Source organism: Phragmites australis, chromosome 4 (genome assembly GCF_958298935.1).
Source record: "Phragmites australis chromosome 4, lpPhrAust1.1, whole genome shotgun sequence".
NCBI classification, from domain to species: Eukaryota; Viridiplantae; Streptophyta; class Magnoliopsida; order Poales; family Poaceae; genus Phragmites; species Phragmites australis.
Window position 1 is genome coordinate 21,198,065 of NC_084924.1, and position 24,013 is coordinate 21,222,077.

A 24,013-nucleotide genomic window follows, 5' to 3' on the forward strand; every position below is an offset into this window, starting at 1 on the left:
AATTTTTTTGGATATCTCTGTATTCATATTCATTTGTCGATCGGATGTGGATTTTCCTTATCACATTTACATTTTGCCAGATACAAATATTGGATAACACGGATTACTACTATCAATTTTCTATCCCTAGTGATCTGTATTTCTATAAATGCACGAGTTGTGGCAGATTCGATCGATCTTCACCGTCCACCCAAATTGATCAAATGGTCACTGTACAAAGTTGGATCATGTTCCTCCTTTCAAATACTTTCAATCTCCCATTATTTACTTTCCATACGTATACGTCCAATATTTGTCTTTCATACCTAGACTTCTAATGTTTCATGTGACCAAGAGCATATCGCAGCGGCCACAGTGCTAACAGTCTCCTGTCGGTCGACTGACGCCACGGTGTTGAAAAACCCAACTACCGTCATCAACTTAACCCTGTTGGTCGCCATGTGCCATTCTCGCTACCCAAGAGGGTGCTGCCACCTGTAGGATCAAGGATACCGATTAGAAGGGGGGTGAATAGGCGGTTTTAAAAATTAATTGCTAAGCGATCAAGAAAACTTGAGGAAACAAACTAAGGATCACTAGAGAAAATAAGAAGGACAACTAAGAGCTATGTTGAGGTTTACAACCCTAAGGTGACAAGCAACAATTTATAATCAAGGAAGATAAATTACTTGACGTAAATTGCATAAAAGTAAATAGCTCAACAATAAAGTAAATAGCTCAAAGATGACACAAGAGATTTTTCCTGTGGTATCGATGATTTGCTGATCACCCCTAATCCACGTTGAGGTGAGTTCGAGCTTCAAACCGCTTCTTTATCAAGTATTCAATTCTCACACGAGAAAGGGCTCATACCAAGCAACATGACCTTAAGCCGAAATTGAACAAGAACTACTCAAAACCTCGATTCCACTAGCTAAGCCCACCGCTCCGGCAAGGCGTGCTCAAGCCTCTCACAATCACCATCGCGGCTCCTTCACAATCTTCCTTGAAGGGCTCGATGGTACCACAACCTCCAAGCCATCTAGGAGGCGGAAACCTCCAAGAGTAATAAACCAATGATGCTTACTTAAAGGATCACTAGTGCCTAATTGCTCAAACTCTTTGAAATTATACACTAGATGCTTCAACCTCTAAAAGATGCAGTCACTAAGCCAAAAGAGAGAGAGAGCAAGGACAAGAGCTCAAGGTGTTGTATTTATGTGCTAGAGTTAAGAAAGGCATTCAATGAACCAACCAAGCCCTTATTTATACCCCTCAACACAAAAATTAACCGTTATTGTGGTGTTGACATTTCTGCGCAAGTGGTGGTCAGACCATAGCACAAATGACAGTTAGACCACCCACGTACAATGGCTACAGACAACAGTCAAATTTAATTCTAACATAGGCTGGCGGTCAGGCCGCCAACCAAAAAACCTTTTGTTCACGCACGGTTGGACCGGAAAGATACCGGTGGTCAGACCATCACAATCTTGGCGGTCAGACTGCCCACCAAGCAGAATCATTCCAGAGCCTCTGTTCCTTGGCGGTTAGACCGTGAGACAAGTCGGTTAGACCGGGCATGAGATCAGAACAAAAAACCACCAAATCTATACATCGGTCAGACCACCCGAAGGGCCGATTAGACTGCCACTCTCAAGATAGAGCAGGACTGTTCTGACTCATATACAGCGGTCAGACCGCCACATGGGCCGGTCAAACCGCCAGCACTCAGAAACTCCCAAAGTCAGTCTTTTCTTCGGATTTTTCTCAAACAAAATGAAGCAATATGAGAACGATTTCGAACAACCTTACTAAGATCACCAACAATTTGATCAATGGGATGGTCCTTGGCAATAATATGATGAACTCTTGGATGAGCTACCGGCTCTTGTAATGAATTTGATGAAGTGGTAGCTTGTTGTAATTGATCATCCATATCTTCCATATTTTGAGCTTGAGTTTGATCATTTGTAGTGGAAGAAGATGGAATAGCTTGAATAGAGATAGATGGATCATCCTCTAGCTCATCTTCCTCTTTCGGCTTGATGTCACCTATTAACATATTTTTTATAGCGCTTCTCAAGCATTCATTACCTACATCATCCAAATTTTTTTGCTCATCTTGAGAGCCATTAGTCTCGTCAAACTCAACATCATATGTCTCTTCACTCAAACCAGAATTTTGGTTGTAGACACGATAAGTTTTACTATTAGAAGAATAACCAAGTAAGTAACCTTCATCACATTTTCTTTGAAATTTTGACAAACGAGTACCTTTCTTGAGAATATAGCATTTGCATCCAAATACCCAAAAATATGAAATATTTGGCTTTCTTCCAATAAGAAGTTCATATGGAGTCTTCTTTAATAGATGATGACAATATAATCTATCTGATGAATAACAAGCAGTATTAATAGCTTCGGCCCAAAAATTGTCCAAGACATTATATTCTGAAAGCATTGATCTTACCATATCAATAAGAGTTCGATTCTTCCTTTCAATTACTCCATTTTGCTCCGGAGTGTATTTGGTCGAGAATTCATGTTTGATACCCTTTTCATCACAAAAATCCACAACCTTTGTGTTCTTGAATTCGGAGCCATTATCATTTCTCACTTTCTTGACCTTGAAGTTAAACTTATTTTCGGCCTTTTTAGTAAAACTTTTGAAAGTATTAAATATAATAGTCTTGTCATGCAAAAAGAATACCCAAGTGTATCTAGAGAAATCATATACAATGACAAAACAATAGCTATTACCTCCAATACTTACATATGTAGTAGGACCAAATAAATCCATGTGTAATAATTTCAATGGTCTTGAAGTTGACATGGAGCTTTTGTATGGATGTGAGTTTCCCACTTGCTTTCCTGCTTGACAAGAACTACATAGCTTGTCCTTGTCAAATTTCACATTTTTCAATCCAACTACAAGATCATGTTCAACAAACAATTTAGTTGATTCATACCAATATGACCAAGCCTTCTATGCCAAAGCCATCCTTTTGATGTCTTTGTTAATAAACATGTGCTAAAGCTTGCATCATTAGAAGAAAAATCACCTAGATAAAGACTTGATCTAAAACCTTTGAAAACAACACTATTGTCCTTCATGCTAGATATGATCACAACATTTGGAGAAAAAGTGCATATAAGATCAAGATCAAATAATTGAGCAACGGATAACAAATTGAAATTTAAGAATTTAACTAGTAAGACATTTGAGATAGACAAATCATTTGAGATAGTAATTTTATCTAACCCTTTTACCTTTCCTTTGATATTATCTCCAAATGTTATTTTGTTATACTCCGATCCATCATTGCTCATAGAAGAGAACATCCTTTGATTTCCGATCATGTGTTGAGTGCATCCACTATCTAGCACCCAATGTCCTCCACCGGACTTGTAGTTCACCTACAAAACAAGGTTAAGCTCTTTTAGGTACCCAAATTTGTTTGGGTCCTTGGATGTTAGTCACCAAGGTTTTAGGCACTAAAATGGTATTCTTTTTAGCACCAATTATAGGAGTGCCAACAAATCTAGATTTAACAATGCCATTAGAATATCTCTTAAGAACATAGCATGAATCAAAAGAGGCATATGAGTTATCCTAGACATTTTTGCAATCTTTCTCAATATGCCCAATTGTTTTGCACTTCATGTAATAATTGCTACCTTTCACAAAAATATTTTTGTGATGCATGAATGCTTTTACCCTTCTTGGGAACATACACAATGCCTTCCTTTTTGATGGAGAACCTTTGACTATCCAAAACTTGTGTTAATTTGGATTCTCCAATATAGCATCTTGCAAGATCATTGGTTAGTTTTTGAACCTTTTCTTTCAATATGATATTTTCATCAATAATGAAGACATCATTGCAAGATATAACTTTAGGCAAAGTAAGCAAGTCATCATGCAAGGTAGATGAATTCATACAAGGTAAAGTAGATACATCATCAAGAATATTGCAAGATATACTCATATCTACTTTTGATTTGTTGGTTTCATGAGCAATAATAGAGTCATAAACTTTTTTAAGCATCTTATGAGTTTCTTTTAGATCCTCATGAGCCGTCTTTAGCTCCTCATAGGAAACTTGAAGAGAAGTGTGTTATTTTTTCAATTCCTTAAATTTTGCTCTTTCTTTGCTCATAAAATCATCAAAACCATTGATTAGCTCAACAAGATCATCATATGAATATTCATCTTCATCATTTAATACCTTAGAATCACCTTTTGACATGAGGCAATGAGGTGTAGAGTTAAAGGTGCTTCCTTGATAGCTACACCAGCAAGACCCTTTTGTGTTGGCTTCTCATCGTCGGGAGTTGGAGTTTGAGCTTGCATCCGAATCCCACTCAACATAGCATGCTTGGCCATCTTTCTTCTTCTTGTAGTACTTCTTGAAAACTTTCTTGCTATCACTCTCCTTCTTCTTTTTGGAATGTTTTTCTTCCTTGTTCTTGCAATTTGTAGCAATATGGCACTTTTCGCCACATTCAAAGCATCTTCTTTCTTCGAAGGGATTTCCTTTTGAAGATTGTCCCTTCTTACTATATCCACCTTGATATCTCTTCTTCTTCATAAATTTCTTGAATTTTCTCACAAAGAGAGCCATCTCTTCATCATCCTCATCATCATAATTACTCTCTTCATGATCATCTTTGCCTCTTGATGCTTGAGCCTTAAATGCGACATTCTTCTTCTTGGCACCAATAGCATCATCATGAAGATCCTCTTGTGACCTCTTGAAAATGTCATGAGTGAGAATATCACTCAAGATTTGCATTGGAGTCGTCTCCTTCAAGTTGGACCTCACAAGTAAAGTCACAATAGTATCATATTTGTTAGGCAAAGCTCTAAGAAACTTATGATAAAAATCAATATCGAAAACATCCATGCCAAGCCCCTTGAGTTCATTTATTATTCAAATGATTGAATATTTCTTTAATGCTTTCATTTAGCAACATAATAAATTTCTCAAGTTGCCCTTTGTAAACAAAAAGCTTGGCAATCTTAACCATGGTTGTACCCTCATAAATCTCTTTGAGCCTTTCCCAAATTTCATGAGCGGTCTCAAGCTTGCAAATACTATTGAACTCATGAAGATCTAAAGCACTATAAAGAACATTCATAGCCTAAGCGTTAGCAAGAGAATTCTCCTTATCAACATCGGTAAGATTAATGGGATCAAGAATTACATAATCCTTATCCACAATATCCCAAAGCTTACCGCCCATAGCTTTAAGATACACGGTCATTCTAGCCTTCCAATAGGCGTAGTTTGAGCCCTCAAAGAACGGAGCCTTCCCCACATTGACATGAGTGTCACTAGCCATAATCCTACACCGGGATGGTTAAATCCACGATAAAGGAGTCCTAGGCTCTGATACCACTTGTAGGATCAAAGATACCAACTAGATGGGGTGAATAGGCGGTTTTAAAAACTAATTGCTAAGTGATCAAGAAAACTTGCGGAAACAAACTAAGGATCACTACAGCAATAAGAAGGACAACTAAGAGCTATGTTGAGGTTTACAACCCTAGGGTGATATGCAACAATTTATAATCTAGGAAGATAAATTACTTGATGTAAATTGCATAAAAGTTAATAACTCAATAATAAAGTAAATAGCTCAAAGATAACATAAGAGATTTTTCCCGTGGTATCGGTGATTTGCCGATTACCCTTATTCTACGTTGAGGTGAGTTTGAGCTTCAAACCGCTTCTCTATCAAGTATTCAATTCTCACATGAGAAAGGGCTCATACTGAGTAACTTGACCTTAAACCGGAATTGAACAAGAACTACTCAAAACCTCGATTCCACTTGCTAAGCACATTACCACTCTGGCAAGGCGTGCTCAACCTTCTCACAATCACCACTGCGGCTCCTTCACAATCTTCCTTGAAGGGATCGACTGTACCACAACCTCCAAGCCGTTTAGGAGGCGGCAACCTCCAAAAGTAATAAGCTAATGATGCTTGCTTGAAGGATCACTAGTGTCTAATTGCTCAAACTCTTTGAAATTATGCACTAGATGTTCTCAACCTCTCAAAGATGCAATCACTAAGCCGAAAGAGAGAGAGAGAGCAAGGGCAAGAGCTCAAGGTGTTGTATTTATGTGCTAGAGTCAAGAGAAGCATTCAATGAACCAGCCAAGCCCTTATTTATACCCCTCAACACAAAAATTGACCGTTACTAGGGTTTTGACACTTCTGCGCAAGTGGCGGTCAGACCGCCCCCGTACAACGGCTACAGACAACGGTCGAATTTAATTCTGACACAGGCTGGCGGTCAGACCGCCAACCCAAAAAACATTCTGTTCGCACACGGTTGGACCGACAAGATACCGATGGTCAGACCGTCACAATCTTGGCGATCAGATCGGCCGACCCCGCGGTCAGACCGCCCACAAAGCAAAAGTGTTTCAGAGCTCTGTTCCTTGGTGGTTAGTCCATGAGACAAGCCGGTTAGACCGGGCATGAGATTAGAACAAAAAACCAACAAAGCTATACAGCGGTAAGACCGCCTGAAGGGCCGGTCAGATCGTCACTCTCAAGATAGAGCAGGACTGTTCTGACTCATATACAGCGGTCAGACCACCACATGGGCTGGTCAGACCGCCAGCACTCAGAAACTCCCAAAGGCAATCTTTTCTTCAGATTTTCTCAAACTGTATTTTTCAACTCTGTATGAAATGCAAGTCGGTTTCCCGGTTTGGTCATTAAACCACGAACGGATGGAGTGCATGTGGCATCGTCGCAAAGCATGCGTCGAGGTGAAGCTAAGTCGTGAAGGTGCCACGGTCGTCCGATGGATGAAGGAGAAAATGGAACAAAATACTCCCGGTGGTAGGTAGGAATGTACTACAAGAGAGGGGTATTTTGGGAACAATGAAGGAAAATTGGGGGTTAAGTTTTCTAGGCTATAAATAGAGGGGTATGGCTGGTTGGGAAGCCCACCCCTTGAGCCATCCATATGAGAGCCTTATGCTAGGGTTTTAGAGAAGAGGGAGAGGAGTGCTTAGCCTATATAATAGGTGAGAGTTTTGAGAGATAAATTTTTATAATCTGTCTAAAATAGGGCTGACCACTTTGAGTAATGAAGTTTAAGTTTTTGCATATGCTTGAATTCCGCTTCTTCTAGTTTCCTTCTATTGGTTCTTGTAAGTTTGCAAGTTCTTGGTGTTTTGTTGTTGATTTTCGTTTTTCTTTTCGAGCTAAAATTTCAACACGCTGGGAAGTTGTTTTTCTTGATGGTAGAGGCGTAAAATTCTAATACACATGAATATGTGATGGGATCTTCAATTTCCTACCTCTAGACCATCATATTGAAGAGTTTACTTGCTCGGTGATCTTATTTCTGTTTCATCCATCTACAAAGTTGCGAGCTTTTGGGCACAAAGACACATGGAATGGTTTTGAATGGAGTCTATGGTTCATGTTCCATCCGTGGAGTCATATTGCCTTGAAACTTTTTATCTTGCTTTGTCTCTCTGAATATTTTGCTTCTGCTCAAGGTTTGAGGTGCATTGGGTGATTAAAAATAGGAGAATGTCATCTATTTCGCAAGAAATTATTGAGACGCCTAGTCACCCCACTCTAATCACCACTTTCGGTCCTACAATTGGTATCAGATCCTGTTTGATCACTTGTTAATCGTAATCGGCTTTGTGATCCGTTGGCAATATGGAGAGAAGTGGGAAGATTCCGTTGTTTAATGGTCATAATTTTTTGTACTGAAAGGTGCACAGGGAGGCTTATCTCTTAAGTCAAGGAAGTACAATTTAGGAGGTAGTTGATTCCAACTATGAGATCCCTGCTAGTCACACGATTTAGGTTCAAATTGAATAGTAAAACAACAAGGCCAGAAATATTTTGTTCACAAGCCTAAGTCGAAATGAGTTTGATAGGGTTTAGTACCTCCGTACTGCAGAGGAGATCTGGACTACTTTGAGTGCCTTTCATGAAGGCACTAATCAGATTAAGGCCAGACGGCAAAGCCCATATAACCAAGAATACCACATGTTTGTGCAATGCCCTAGAGAGTCTTTAGATACCATGTTTTCTTGCTTTGATGGAATTGTTAGCAATCTTTGATCAACTGGTGTTTTGCTCTATTCTAATCACAAGAGAGCGATCAAGCTTCTCTATGCTGTGGATCGTAGCATATGGGAAGTGAAGATCTCGAGCATTGAAGAGTCATCGAGTTACGACACGTTAACTTGTGATGAACTCTTTAGCAAGCTCAAGTCCACCGAGATAGCCAAGGCAGCTCGGATTGGTCTCAGAAACTCCCTATCTCAGAACATGGTGTTGGTTTTCGAACCTAGCGTTGGCAAACCAATATCGAATTGGTGTTTCTTGTGCTAACACTTTATCTAGTGATTTTGCTTTGTCTTCCATGGTCTGTATCATAGAGGAGCAGGTGGATGTGCTTGGTGATGAGGATCTTGTACTGATCGTAAAGAAATTCACCCGCTTCTATAACAATCGCTGAGATCAAAGGAGGGGCAGTTCCCATGCCTGCTTTGAGTGTGGTGACACTACACACTTCAAGGTAACTTAATAAGAAGGAAGACCGCGACCACGACTATGACAAATACAAGAAGAAAAATAAGAAGCCCTTCTTCAAGAAGAACTGTGACAAGATGGCCAAGAAGGCAGTGAAGGTGACTTCTAGGGCATTCATGGCAGATTTCAGCGACATCGACACCTCTTCAAGTGAGGAGGAGAGCTCGAAGGAGGATGAACTGCCAACAAAGAGCAAGAATAAAGCCAAGGACCTCACATGCTTTTGCTTCATGGTGGGTGATAACAACGACAACGACTCTGAGCTTGATCCCTCCGAAGTATTACCTTCCTATGACCAGCTTTCCATCTAAGTTGATACCTTAAATGATGCTCTCATTAGCTTGGATAGGTTACTTAAGAAAGCTATGCGTGAGTTGAAGGAGTTTAGGCCTAAGTATAAGTCTGTTTCTTCTGAACTTGCATTGCTTAGGTCTAGGCATGATGATGAGGAGTGTGAGAGTTGTTTGGTGGTTATGACAGAACTTGCCGAGCTTCACACTTTGCATGCTCAAGTTGCCAGTCGACTTGAGACTACTGAGAAGAAGTCTTTTGAAGAGGAGTCTAGGTCTACTCTCTTATGTGCTTGCAAGAATTGTCCTTTGCTTGCAAAAGATGTTGAACTGAAAGTCAAGCACATTAAGGAATTGGTATCTAGATTAGAGTGTGTTGGGAGTTCGAAGGATGTGCAGCCAAATTGTTCGACCTGCACCATCTTTTAGGACAAACTCAACTGGGTTAGAGGGCAAGTTGAGAAGCTTTTGATCGTGAATGAGTATCTCCTTTCTCTAGTGGAGAAATGCTTAGAGAGCAAAGGCAAAATAAACTTGATCTTAGCCAAGACCAAGATGTGTGCCTATAAGGCGAGTTTAGCTCTTGGGTTGGGTTTTGAGAGGATGGCTTATAATGGGGAGAGTAAGACTGTGTTCGCCACACCTACCACCCTATAAGCTCTTGGGTTGGGTTTAATCAAGTAGACTTTGGAGAGAGACCTTTACACTAGTAGATAGGCTAGAAGCCATTAGGATTCTTCTAGCATTTGCGGCATCTTAAGGTTTCAAGGTGTACCAAAAATACTTTCTTAAATGGTTTCATAGAAAAAGAGGTCTATGTCAATCAACCCCCAGGTTTTGAGCACCCCAAATACCCTCATAGAGTATATAAGCTTAGGAAGGCTTTGTATAGGCTTAAGCAAGCTCCTCGAGCTTGGTATTATAGGCTTAAGTTTTTTTTGGGTATGAGATGGGATCTGTAGATAAAACTTTATTTACTCTTAGGCATGGCAATGATTTCCTACTTGTTTAAATTTACGTGGATGATATCATCTTTGGTGGTTTTTCTCATGCTCTTGTGGCTAAGTTTACAAAAACTATGAGTAGGGAATTTGAGATGTTGATGATGGGCGAGCTCAACTTCTTCCTCAGATTACAAATGAAGCAATGCAAGCAAGGTACATTCATCCACCAGACGAAGTACACAAAGGATTTACTAAAGAAGATCAACATGAGCGATGCGAAGCCCTCGACCACACCGATGGTTACCTCGACAATGCTTGATCCGGATAAAGATGGAGAGGAGGTGGACCAGCAAGAGTACATGAGCATGATTGGCTCCCTCCTGTAGATGACAGTGACAAGACTGGACATTCTTCTTGTGTGCGCGCTTTCAAGCTTCACCAAGAATGTCTCACCGCCAAGCGGTGAAACACATACTCAGGTACTTCAAGCACACCTTGGAGTATGGTCTTCGGTATTCTTCCACTTCTCTCTCTTTTAGAGGTTTCTCGGATGTGTATTTTGATGGTTGTAGAATTGACACGAAGAGTACCTCTAGTACCTGTCATTTCATGGGTACTTCTCTTGTATGTTAGTCTTCTCGCAAACAGTCTAGCATTGTATAGTCTACTGTTGAAGCTAAATGTTTATATAGTTGCTGCTAGCTATTGCTCACAGATTTTATGGATGGTTGCTACTTTGAGAGATTTTGGGTTAGATTTTAAGAGTGTACCACTTTTGTGTGACAACACTAGTGCTATCATCTTAGCCAACAACACAGTTCAACATTCAAGAACCAAACACATAGATGTGAGATTCCACTTTCTGAGAGACCACAATAAGAAGGGAGATATTGAGTTGAGCTACATTGATACCCAACACCTACTAGTCGACATAATCACCAAGCCTCTATATGCAACCAGATTTGTCTATTTTAGAGGAGAGTTTAGAGTGTGCCATCCCTATGACATTGTGTGAGGGGGAGTTACCCTTGTAAATACTCTACCTTACTTTTGAGCATTTGTATTGCATCTCATCATGTAAGATAATCATAGTAATTGAGCGTTGACTTGTATGTTTTTAGTATTTTCTTGTGATAGACTTGAATTTAGACTAAATGGAGTAGTTGCGCAGAGCAATATTTTAATCTTAGTCTCTTCTTGATGCTTTGACATGAAACATCTCGAGTAAGCTAGCTTTTTCTAAGATAAAATTTGACAATTTTATGAATTATGTAAGCTATGAAATGCTACTTTATTAATCACCATGTTCATAATTGATTAGGATTAATCAATGCTTGTGTTAAGACTAGTTTCATGAATATCTTGCTCTAGAACTTCTTGGTTCAAGATAGTGGATTGGGGAACATTACACTATATTTTCTGTCTTTTGTTAAATGTTTAGCTCATGATAGAACCTTGGAGGAACATGTGTTCCTTGTGTCGCATAGAGTCTACTTAACTTTATCTTGTGATCATCTTGATAACTTGTGCAAATTGAATAATCATGAAAAATCAAGTCTCTTGTGCTAAAATGTGATCCAATACAGCTGTCTTGAAACCTCAAGGTGTTTGCCATACCCAGTCATGCGACACTTTGCTCGGATAAGAGACAACTTGAGGAATTGAAAAAGAGAGAAATGTGCTTAACTATTAATTCTTTTTAACCTCTTGATCAATCTAAGTCTTGATTTCATATGTGAGCGTTTGCAAAGCCATATGTCCTGAACTCTTGTTTGCCTAGTTTGAGGTTGAAATTGGCTAGTTCTTCATACTTGTATTGCCTCGACAGGAGTGGATGTTTATGTGGTGGTCACTTTGAATATGATTCGGCTATGTGAAGTTCAATGCGCCAACCAATTCTACGAGTTTACTTGTAAAGTTTTATGTCCTTGTGGCATTGTCTCTTTTTGAGCATCTATGCAATTGTGAGCTCCAACTTCTCTGTTTTGTAGTCATTTGACAATTCTAGCTCTTGCAAATGCTTTGGTATATACTTGTGAAAGCTCATTAGGATTGCATATTAATTCATTGCATAATATTTTATCCTTTATGTTTACATTACCGAAGGGGGACAAATCATGAAAGCAAGTCTCGAAGGGGGAGAAAATGTAACATGTGCATTCATCAAGGGGAAGCATAGGGAGAGTATATTTTGCATTTTTGTGTTTTTATTTGCTTTTTGGCTAGTCTATTCTTCTCTTCGAGTCTTTGCAATCTTCTTATGCAAAGTGACATGTTCTTGCTCTTTCTTGAGTTTTTTGTCACTTAGATGAGCTTCTTGTGCGATCTTCAAACCTTCATTTGTTCTTTGTGATGTTGTCAATGCACTCATCAAGGGCGAGATTGAGAAACCAAGTTGAGATGTGTCTTGGTTTATCTTGTGTGATGAGTGATTGACGTTTGTATGGCTTTTGTAGGTTAACACATGCATGGTTATATACTGCAATGTTGATTTTGTCTAACCAAAGTTAAAAAGAATTGGAGTTTGTATCATTGTCTCAATGCAGGAAGCTTACACTCACCGGATAGTCCGGTGTGAGGGTTTTTGACCTCACCGGATAGTCAAGTGTGTGGTAGATGTGAGCACCGGAGCTTTTCAGTGCAGAGGTAGAGAAAAATTCATTCACCGGAAGGTCCAGTGTGAGTGAGTGTGAGCACCAAACTAATTTTTCTAGAGAAGGGTACAAATGTGAAAGTCTGGTGCGGTAGCCTCACCGGATGGTCCGATGTGTGCACGGGTGATCACCGTAGGCTTCACCAGACAAAGATTTCTAGAGAGGGTGAAAAACTATGTTCCAGTGATGATGTACTCACCATATGGTCTGGTGATAGGCGTGTGAACACCGGAGAGTATCACTGAAGCCTTTCATTTCTGAGGTAAATGTTGGGTTGTTCATCGGATTGTCTGGTGTTGGGATTTTATGATCATTGGACTAATGTTTCCATAGAGGAAAGCAAACCAGGTTCTAGTGGAGTTGTACTCATCGGATGGTCCGATGTTGCACTGGTGTGAACGCTGGATCATCCGATGTTCATATTTTTTGTTATGTCTGATCTTTTCAACTTGATTTCAATTTGGACTAACATGTGATGATGTTATATGGTTCTGGAGATGCATGTTTGCTAGTATCATGGTGTGCAGGTGATGGATGCAACTTGGCGGGCGACAGCTTGTGATTAGGGCTACGCGGTGTGCTTGGTCCTGGACGACCAAGAAGGCTGGGCGGAGTCAATGATGATCCTAGTGGTACACGTGGAGGTCATGCAAGGCAAGAGATGAAGGTTGAAGGGGATGCCGGTGCAAGTGACAAGGCAGCCTGAGGGATTGAGAGCAGGAGAGACTTGTCGAAGTTCAAGATCTCAAGATGGAGGACACGTGTCAACATTGGAAGACTTGCTTGAGGTCAAAGCAAGCAGTTGTGAGACACGCTGTAGTCAGGCTCCGGACGGAGTACCTCCGGAGCCGGGCAGCGGCTAAAGGCCGAGGGGGTCGCGGACCACCTCTACTACCTAGCCTTCGGCTTCACCTCCGATGCACTGTCTGCAGGCTCCGGATGAAGTACCTTCGGAGCCGGGTAGCTACTAAGGGTCGAGGGGGTCGCGGACCACCTCTCCCGTCTAGCCTTCGGTTGCGCCTCCGACACATCATCACCTTCAACCCGGGGAGTCGCTAAGGAACCCGAAGGATTAAGGACCACCTCCGGAGCTCGTCTCCAAAGGTTCCAGATGGACTTCGCTGAGTCAGAAATTTAGAATAAATTGGGAAGGAGGCCCTACCAATGCCAGGCCTAGGGAGTACGCAATAGCCGGGGACGACGAGGTTGCCACTGGTCCACCCGGTTCTCCTTAGTTACCCTACGTATCTATCACCACCAGATTCTCGAGGCCGCCTCTCCCCCAAAAGGAACGAAATCAGCGATGATCTATGCGAAGGCTCGTTGCCTTGGTCGTCAGAAAAACTAGTCATCGCCTTCGAAGGGGACAAAGAAGCACGGTTTGGAGGCACGAAGGCACACGCGCATGCGGTCACCAGTTCAAAAGATCCCCTCGCACTCCGATACAGAAGGAGATACGATCGTTCCCGAATGTCCATGTTATATTATTAAACAACTAGTACATCCAGGGGACACATACTGAAGCAATAGTTCAGAAATTGCCATGAAGAAGATAGATCTCTACAGTGCGAAACAAGGCGAGAAAGTGTACAATGTGACTAAGTTCAGCCATGAGACATCACTAAGTACACCATCCCGCTGACCGCCTTCACCTCCTACGGGTCCCGGCAGGGGCTATGCATGGGACGGTGTATGCACCTCACCTGCAGCCTGCCGCTACGGAAGCTGATATAGTAGCCGGCTCCCAAGCTGTCGGAGGACGCTGAGGTGTCCGAGGATGTCGCCGGCGGGGCCTTCTCCCTCACCTGCCCTGCCTCCTCCTGCTTCGCCGCTAGCTCCACAAACGCCTACTCACTCCCCCAACGTAGGAGATCCCAGTCGATCTTCTCCTCATCATCAGAGATATCGATGATCTCGACAGGCATGGCCTCCCCAGCCAAAGATTGGGCCGAAGCGGCGGGAAACCGCCTCCCCTGCAGAGATGGAAGCGACGTGGCCATCGATGCCTCTGTCGACGACCGAAATGGTCCGGCTCCCGAAGAAGCCGTCGAGTTATCGACATCTCCGAAGAGGATAAGGAGGAAGATGATGCCATACTCAAGTCAGGGTTAACTACTTGCTCGTGGGGCTGTGGAGACTCCAGCTGGGTAACCCCAACTTTATACCCGGGCCACGCAGCTACGTAGGTCCGGAAGATGAAGCGGAACCGACACCGCCTTGTCCCCCCATTGAACACCTGAGGGGGGGGGGTGCGTGGCCATATCTGGGTTTCCTCCAACACGTGGCAGTGCTCTACGACGAATGCCTCATTTTCTCGCACGGACGTACCGTCACATTAATAACCCAAACCCCATTCGGTGCATGACAGGGGCATGGGCACAAGACCCTAAATGACCCCCTGTATTGTCCAGTCAGAACACGATAGTGGCACGTCTTGTCCTGCCAGGAAAACATGTGGGATTCTCCAATCCCACATGTAACCTCTACTCTAGCAACCTCAAGGGGCAAGAAAAGCCATACCAAAGGAATCCGGATAACCCATATTGGTCCCAACACGAACCCCAAAAGTACACCACATCCATCGACGTCCCTCTAACCCGGGGTCCCTACGCCGCGCATGATAGCTCCAACAAGCTCCGGGCCAGATCGCCACCACCAGTACGCCATTTGCCTTGGGCTCGCTATCGACGTCCAAGGTTTCTAAAACGAAAAAACTTCTTAAAGGATAGAGAATTGCCACCATGCATCCTTGATGCTATACCAGGCTGGGGTTGATTTTTCCTCTACATCCTCTCCCCCTCCAAAACATCGGGGCCCGAGAATGAGGGGGTACTGTTGGAGGGAAAATAAACCAACCTAAGGATAATGGTTGAAGATTACCATCCAGGTCCCTCCGGAGCCTTGGTCTCCGGACCCTCAGTTAAAGGCTCGATCTCCGAAGTCATCAGATCACTTCATGGTACCCCTTCGTACCTACGAAGCCTTCCCTTGGCTCAGCCGGCTCGGTCTCCTGAGGCCTCCCAAAAACCCGACCTCTCGAAGCCTCTGTCCCCCAAAGCCTCAGCCTTCTGGAGTCCTGCTTCTCGAAGCTCCTCCTGGTTCTATGCCTCCTGAGGCCCCCTCCTTGGGCTGCTCGGGCTGCCTTCCTGAAGGCAGTAAGGTGAGTCAGTAGGCCTTAGGAAAGATCTGTAGGAAGGGGAGCACTGATCGTGCTTTGCCTACAAGGAAGTTGCCTAGGCTTATGGACGCCGCTCTGACACCCTAGCATGATGGAGGCTATCATGACACCCCTGACAGTGCGGCGTCGAGCCGCAATCGATGACCGACTCGCCCCCTTCAGGGGGCAGGCACCACGATAATTACCATGATGGATATTTATCTCCCCAATGGGGTAGAAGATAGTTATCCGGGATAAGGCCCAATAATTCGGTCATATCCCAGATATTTGTACATCTTGATAACTTGTACGCCAAGGTACGCACTACTCTATAAATAGGAGGCCACGGTCCTCTAGGCAGGGGACGACGGGCAAGACAGCTAAAAAAGACATTAAGGTGGAAACACACCAAGTCACGCTGTGATACTCCTCCTAAAGCGATCTATTTTTTGTACCATCAATACATTCGTGGTGTTCCTTCCTCTTAAACTTCGTCTCCAAGCTTGAATCTCCTCCTTAGAAGAAACTCTCGCCGCACTTGCTGGGGCAAGACGAACTCTTGGTCTAACACCTACAATATTGGTGTCTCATCTTTCTTTATTCATATAGGGACTTCATTGTTGCTGGGGGTCTTTGCTAAGGACCCTCGAAGGTCCCTTGGCTCAGCTAGCCTATGCATACGGACCTAAGCCCCGATGGCCGCTTTTGAGCCTCTGGGCTCCAGGGAAGCCTCAGTGTCCTGAAGCCATACCTTTCACAGCTCCAGCCTCTGAAGCTTGGGTGGGCTTCCCAAAGGCTACAGGGTGAGTCATCAGGCCTCAAGAAAGATCTGTCAGAGGGGGAACGCTGGTCATCCTTCCCCTGCAAGGATGTGATAAGCATTCCATATCAACGCTGGTGGACACCATCCTGACATGATGACGCAAGTGAAGGACGCCTGACACACGGGATAGTGAAGCGCCGGGCCGCGTTTAGCGACCGACCCTGCACCAAACCCGGGGCTGGTTCAGCCCCTGCATTTACCGTGTAGATATTATCTCCTGAGCAAGGTAAAAAGTAGTTTGACCTGGACCTACGCCATGTAATTTGGCCGGTCCTAGATATTTTTTAGTAGCAATACCTTGTACGCTATGCCAGGGGTAGCCCTATAAATACAGGGCCATGGCCATCTGGCCAAACCTCCAATCTTTTCTACCATAAATACATTTGCACTGCCCCTTCCTCAAACTTCGTCTCCAAGCTTGAGTATCCTCTTTAGAAGAAACTCTCACGGTATTTGTGAGTGCAAGAAGATGTCTTGCGCCAATAGCGTGCCATCCGTGGGGACTCGAATATAGAAGTGCTAAGAGAGGTAGGATGCAACCCAAGAAGAAGACCATTAAAACCGCGGCAACGGCATTCGATCCCCTGACCATGTATGTGCGGAAGTTCAGGTGACTAAGCACAGTCCGTGCTGACATCGGCCCCCCAACCGGGAGGAATGAGGGCCTTACGGCCACCACCGACCTGGCCACAACCGTAGCTATAGCTGGCATCGAAGGGCTCCCTTCGTCGGATCCCCAGCACCAACAGCAGCGGCATAGCGAGGCCCCCGCTGCGCCCCTAGAGGCTACGGCCGGTGCCACCGCTGAAAACACTATTCCTCTCGAGCATCAATCACGCCTGATGGCACTCTTAGTCCATATGGAGGAGCTACAGGTGGCCCTGTGGGTCGAGAAGCAAGCTACTCGCATGACCACCGCCACCCCCGTGATGACCAACGCTGTTCTGGCCTGTGTTCTGGCTTGGGCCATCAGTGCTGATGATCTCTTCGACACTAGGACCCATCACGTTCAGCTTCTGGTGCCTCGGAGCCGGCATCATGAGGATCCTCTACCACTCTCCCCTACAGTTCGACCTGCAGATTACGCCCTTACCAGAGGGCTTTCAGATCGCGAAGCTACCTAAGTTCAAGGGCGACTCGGACCTTGATGAGTTTGTCCGTTCCTACACCCTCGCGATAGAGGCCAGCAAAGGCGGGACTGGCTACCATTGCTAAATGCTTCCCTAGCCATATGCTGGTTTTGGGCACTAGACCCTTGTGCCATTCACGCCTGGTCCCAACACTAAGACCTCTTCGCAGCAACTTCTATGGCACCTTTGTTGAGCCGGTGACCTCCAGAAGCCTGTTCTCTGTTAGGCAGGAACTGGACGAAACCCTCGGGACTACTTCCGAAGATTTTCCCAAACCAAGGCCCATATTAGGGGCATATCAGACTCTTCAGTCATCGATGCCGCAACCTAGGGTCTGGCCAAAGGAACCTTGTACGATTGGCTTAACCGGTGTCCCATACGCACGATGGAAGTCCAAATGAGCAAGTTCGAGGAATATATACATGCAGAGGAGGAAATACTCCACTGAAGGCTCTTGCGAGCTACCGAGACTTCCTGTGTCGACCCCGAAAAGTCATATTCGCTGGTGGGATCATCACACGCCCCCTCCCCCAGCGAAAAGGGGCTTCGAGGAGGCTCATACCTCCGGGTCCCAAAGGGGCCGGTAGCAACAGTGCAAAAACATCAATAACATCAACCAAGGTCGCGAGGCTTTGAACCAAAACCGTCCCAGAGAGCGTGGCCGAGGATGCTCCAGAGCGAAACCATGCCCCAAGCTAGTATCCCGAGGAGGAATCCTGGTGCACTCTACATGGAGAGGGATGAGGGCATAACACTGACAACTGCCAGACCCTCACAACCTTCTGAGAGGAGTACCTTGGGAGGCAGGCAGCCTTCACCACAGCTGAGGAGCCATCAACGAGTGGCCCGAAGATCGTAGGCCAGCAGCAAGCCGGTAGGTTGATCATCTGGCCTTACAGAACCCTCCTCCGTCTCGATCATCCGCAGAGCGATACAACGACAAAAGGGCCCAGGGCAAACAGGTTGTCCTCGCTATAACCGGCGGAGGGAGTTCCAGCTGCACTTTGAAGCAGTAGCGGCGAGACTACGCACGTAGGGTAAACCACATCGGAGCAACTAGCATCCATCGACAATTCTCCGAATGGGCGGACGCCCCCATAATATTCACCTTCAATTACTATGAAGGGTTGAAGTTTCTCTACTCTGATGCCCTGTTCATCTCAGCCAACATCATCGAAGTCAATGTCCAGAGAGTATTAGTCGACGGAGGCAACTCGACAGACCTCCTATTCATACATGCCTTCGACCAGCTCCGCATCCCGCAAAGCCGGCTCTCACCCGGCCATAGACCCCTCTAGGGGTTCAACAGGGCCCCCCTTGACGCCCTAGGCCAGATAGAACTCCCAATCACTCAGATCTGACTCGCCAAATCGGCTAAGCAAGTGTGTTGACCAGTTTGTCATGGCTGGCGACCAGTCCCTAACACGTTGCGATCAACTCACCAAGAAGATCAGCACCGCAATAGCAGCATCGCCTCTATGGTATCCACACGTACTGTAAAAAAACGTCGAGCGCCGATGTGCTAGCACTGCACGTGCGGCTAGGGTTTTGAGAGATTGGTAGAAGGCTGCAGCTAGGGTTTCGGTGTGACTCAACCTTAGCACACCCTACCCATGCCTCTCCTTCTATAGAGCTCGCCAATGGGCTCCCACGTTGGAAGCCCTTTAGGACTCTAACTATTCAAGGATCACAATCCAATCAAAACTCATATAAAAATCCAATTCGCATGTTTTGTTTCAACCCATTAAGTGTGTGACCCGTTAGGTTCATGTACAAACGACTACGACTCTGAAACCCTTTCCAAACCAAAATCAATAGCGGTCCTAGCATGACATGTTGACTCCCGAATATACACAAAATATCATATAGGCTGAATCTTGATATACACATGCACCGATCCCTTCGCCTCACAATACCATTCAAGCTCAAGGCAAGATACGTGTCACCCTTGTGATAGCTCGACCATTCACTCGATCAAGTAGTGGATTCATCATGACCAACTCGTTAATTATATTGGCATAGCCATGCACTCTCTCGATCCAACTACCTCGAGGGGACCAGAGATATCTATCTTGTTATCAAGAAGGGCAAATTCCAATCTTGGTCGCTCACACTTAATGACAAGCCCAAAAACTACCTTTATGACTACCCTAGTGTTTGGCAGCCTCAAAGTATGCCACTACACATTCTGAGAATCAATGACGATCTTAGGTCTTAGGATCCTGTATGTACACCATTTGAGATAATAACTGATTGCACATCATAAATAACAATCCCAGCAGTATCTCAAGGTGGGTCTATCCAACATCATGTTCTCTAACATAAATATCCACATTATTGACTTGGTATCTCTATACTTATGATCCATGAAATATGATCATCAATCAATACATGTACAACATCATGTTCTCTAACATAAATATCCATATTATTGACTTGGTATCTCTATACTTATGATCCATAAAATATGATCATCAATTAATAACATGTACTGATCTTCTGTATCATCACAATGATATGTGATTAGGGATCAACTAAGAATAATATTATGATATAAACAAAAAGTTTCATGAACAAGTCACATACTTGCCAATCAATATAAAAGGTAGTCATTCTTGGAATAGCATATTATTCAAAAGTACATTAACATAGATGTGTGATATAATCATATTTATGATTGCCTCTGGGGCATATCACCTTCAATGTCCCACTTGCACTAGAGTCAATCATGTAAGTATCTAATACCCAAAGCTCTCATGTGCGCCTAATGCTTTGGCCACGGGAGTGGCTTTGTCAACGGATAAGAAATATTCAAATGTGTGTGCACCTTGCATATCTTCACATCACCCCGATCTAAAATCTCTCGAATAAGAAAATAATGCTACAGTATGTGCTTGGACTTCTAATGCGATCTAGGTTCTTTGGCGTGTGCAATGGCTCCACTATTATCACAATAGAGATCCATTGGAATAGAATCACTAGGCACCACAACTTACTTAGAATCAAACTTTTTGATCCAAATAGCCTCCTTTACAGCTTCAGAAGCTGCAATATACTCAGCCTCTGTCGTGGAATCGGTCACCGTTTCTTTCTTGGAACTCTTCCAACTCACTACTCCTCCATTGAGGTAAAACACAAAACCAGATTGCGATCTCGAATCGTCCATGTCGGTTTGGAAGCTAGTATCAGTGTAACCATTTACAATGAGCTCCTCCTCACCTCCCTAGACTAGGAACATATCCATAGTTCCTCTCAAGTACCTGAGAATATTCCTTATTGTTACCCAGTGAGCTTCACTCGGGTTTGATTGGTATCTACTCGTAACACTTAGAGCATAGGAGACATCTGGGTGTGTGCAAAGCATGGCATACATGATGGATCCAATAACAAAAGCATAAGGCATCACACTCATTTTCTCAAGCTTATCAGTGGTCGCAGAACACTGACTCTTGCTGAGAGTGATGCCATGTGACATCGGCAAGAAACACTTTTTGGAATCCTGCATATTAAACATTTTCAATACCTTGTCGATGTATGTACTCTGGCTTAATCCGATCAGCCTTCTTAACATCTCTATAGATCTGTATGCCCAATATGTATACTGCGTCTCCTAGATCTTTCATTGAAACCCTTTTGCAATGAAGATTTGACAGCATCAAGCATCTTAATATCATTCCACGTCAATAGTATGCCATCTACATACAAGACTAGAAACACAAGTGCGCTCCTACTAGCCTTTTTGTAAACACAATGCTCTTCTTCATTCTTGATGAAACCAAACCCTTTGACCACCTCGTCAAAACGAAAATTCCAACTTCGAGAAGCTTGCTTTAGCCCATAGATGGATTTTTGCAGCTTACATATCTTCCTAATATTTTTCAGATCGACAAAATCTTCAGGCTGTGTCATGTACACATCCTCACTTAGGTTTCCGTTAAGGAGAGCTGTTCTGACATCCATCTTCCATATCTCATAGTTATAAAATGCGGCAAATGCTAGGATGATTCGGATAGACTTTAGCATTGCAATGGGCAAAAATGTTTCATTATAATCAACACCTTGAATCTGCCTAAACCTTTTGCTACCAATCGTGCCTTATAGATGTAAGCATTTCCATCAACGACTACCTTTTTTCCTAAAACCTCATTTGCACTCAACTGCTTTGACACCATCTGGCGGATCAACCAAGTTCCAAACTTGATTATCGCGCATGGATTCTATCTTGGATCTCGTGACTCCAAGCCATCTCTCAGAGTTTGGTCCCACCACCGCTTCTGAGTGGGTCTTAGGTTCATCATTGTCCAACAATAATATATTGCGCTGCTTTGTAGTTATGAACATAAACCTCTCAGGTGCACGACTGATCCTTTCCGACCATCGTGGGGCTGGTGTCTCCACAACATATTCTGCAACATCCTATTGTGGTTCAGTTGGAGCTAAAACACTTTTTGATGATTCCCGAATCTCTTCGAGTTGTATCGTGCTCCCACTGATGTTCCTTGAGAGAAACTCTTTCTCCAGAAAAGCACCATTCTGGGCGACAAATACTTTACCTTCTTCCAAGTTATAAAAGTAATATCCTTTGGTTTCCCTAGGATACCCCACAAAGAAGCATTTATTTGATTTGGAAGTGAGCTTATCTGACGTCAAACGTTTTACATAGGCCTCACACAGATCTTAAGGAAAGACAACCTGGGATGCTTTCCAGTCCATATCTCATATGGTGCCTTCTCTACAGCTTTAGATGAAATCCTATTTAAAGTGAATGCAACAGTTTCTAGAGCGTATCCCTAGAAGGATAATGGAAGATCAGATTGGCTCATCATGGACCGGACCATGTCCAACAATGTCTAGTTCCTCCGTTCGAACACTCCATTCCATAGAGGTGTCCCCGGTGTAGTCAATTGTGGAACAATCCACATTGCTTTAGATGATAACCAAACACATGGTCAAATATTTACCTCCACAATTAGGTCGTAGAAATTTGCCTCCACATGTTTATCTATGTTATTGTGGAACAATCCACATTGCTTTAGATGATAAACATCACAGGCAATCATATTCACTATGACATAGTATGGCCCTTTCACATGGTGATCTCCATCGCCGTGGTCCCTATCCTTCGGGTCATTACACTTCAAGTCTCCATGATCATGTAGTAGTCTATTACACATAATAGCACTAGACAAATTACATGAGAAATAGAAGTATCACAAGTCGGCATGTAGGCCATTATACAATAACATGACAGCCTTGGCTACAATTAACCATGACACGCAGGCCATGAAAATTGCACGCATGCAACATATACTCATAAAGGTCCTACTATTCACATCATTCCCTGCAAAAACAAGTTAAGCACAGAATCGAATTCTAATGGGATGATGAAAACATATTATCCCTAAAAGCCCTATGCTCGGATAGCACGACGATCCTGCTAGCCGGTTAGCGGGTGGGGGGTCGAGTGGGAAGCGCCCTGAAAACCTCTCAGAAATTCATAGATCGTATCTATGAAATCGCTATAAAAATCTCATCAGATTGAACATATCAAGCTGATTTTGAGCATTCACAATGCCTCAATATTCATTGGATCAAATCATATTGATCCTCGTGTGTGGTTTTCTGGAAACGATGACAACACGTACAACCTCGACCTGCTATTTCCCGACCACTAAGTGGTGCGCACTATTTGTCCCAATGGTGATTCTAGGCGGTAGGGGCAAGTCGCACATGCGGCTAGGTGGGAGATCGAGCTAATATTTTTGGTCGTATGGTTCCATCGACTCACACCTCATCTGATCCCAATTACACCAAACCTTGCAGCGATCGATCCATCACATGAACGGATCACTAAAATAATATATCCAATCTATTACTACCACATATCACATATATGTGACGATCTAGATCAAAAACTACGCAAGATGGCTCTGATACAACTATTGGGTAATGGACAGGCTATGCTAGTCTAAAACAAAAATTTTCTACCGCATTCATCGAGGGAACCATGCTAGTAGGAGATCATAGATCATTACTACTCGACATGCAGTGCAGCGGAAGAAGAGTTGGAGTGAACCAATCCAACGTCATGCACGTCGAACACCTCGAGCAGCTTCTCGATCAGATCCGCGACCTGCCCCGCGCAGGTGGTCACACTCCCCAACCAACTCTGAGCAAGTGGCCATGCTCCTCGACCAGCTCTTGATCAGGTCTATCGTGTCCTCAACCACTTTTGAGTGGTTGTGTCGTGCTGTCCGACCAGATCCGAGTTGTCTTATTGTGCTCCGTGATCAGGCAAGCAGGTACATTGACCAGTTCGTCACGGCCGTCGACCAGCCCCAAACACGTCGCGATCAACTCGCCGAGAAGATCAGTGCTGCAATAGCAGCAGTACCTCTATGGTATCCACACGTACTGGGTAGAAACGCCAAGCATCGATGTGCTATCAAC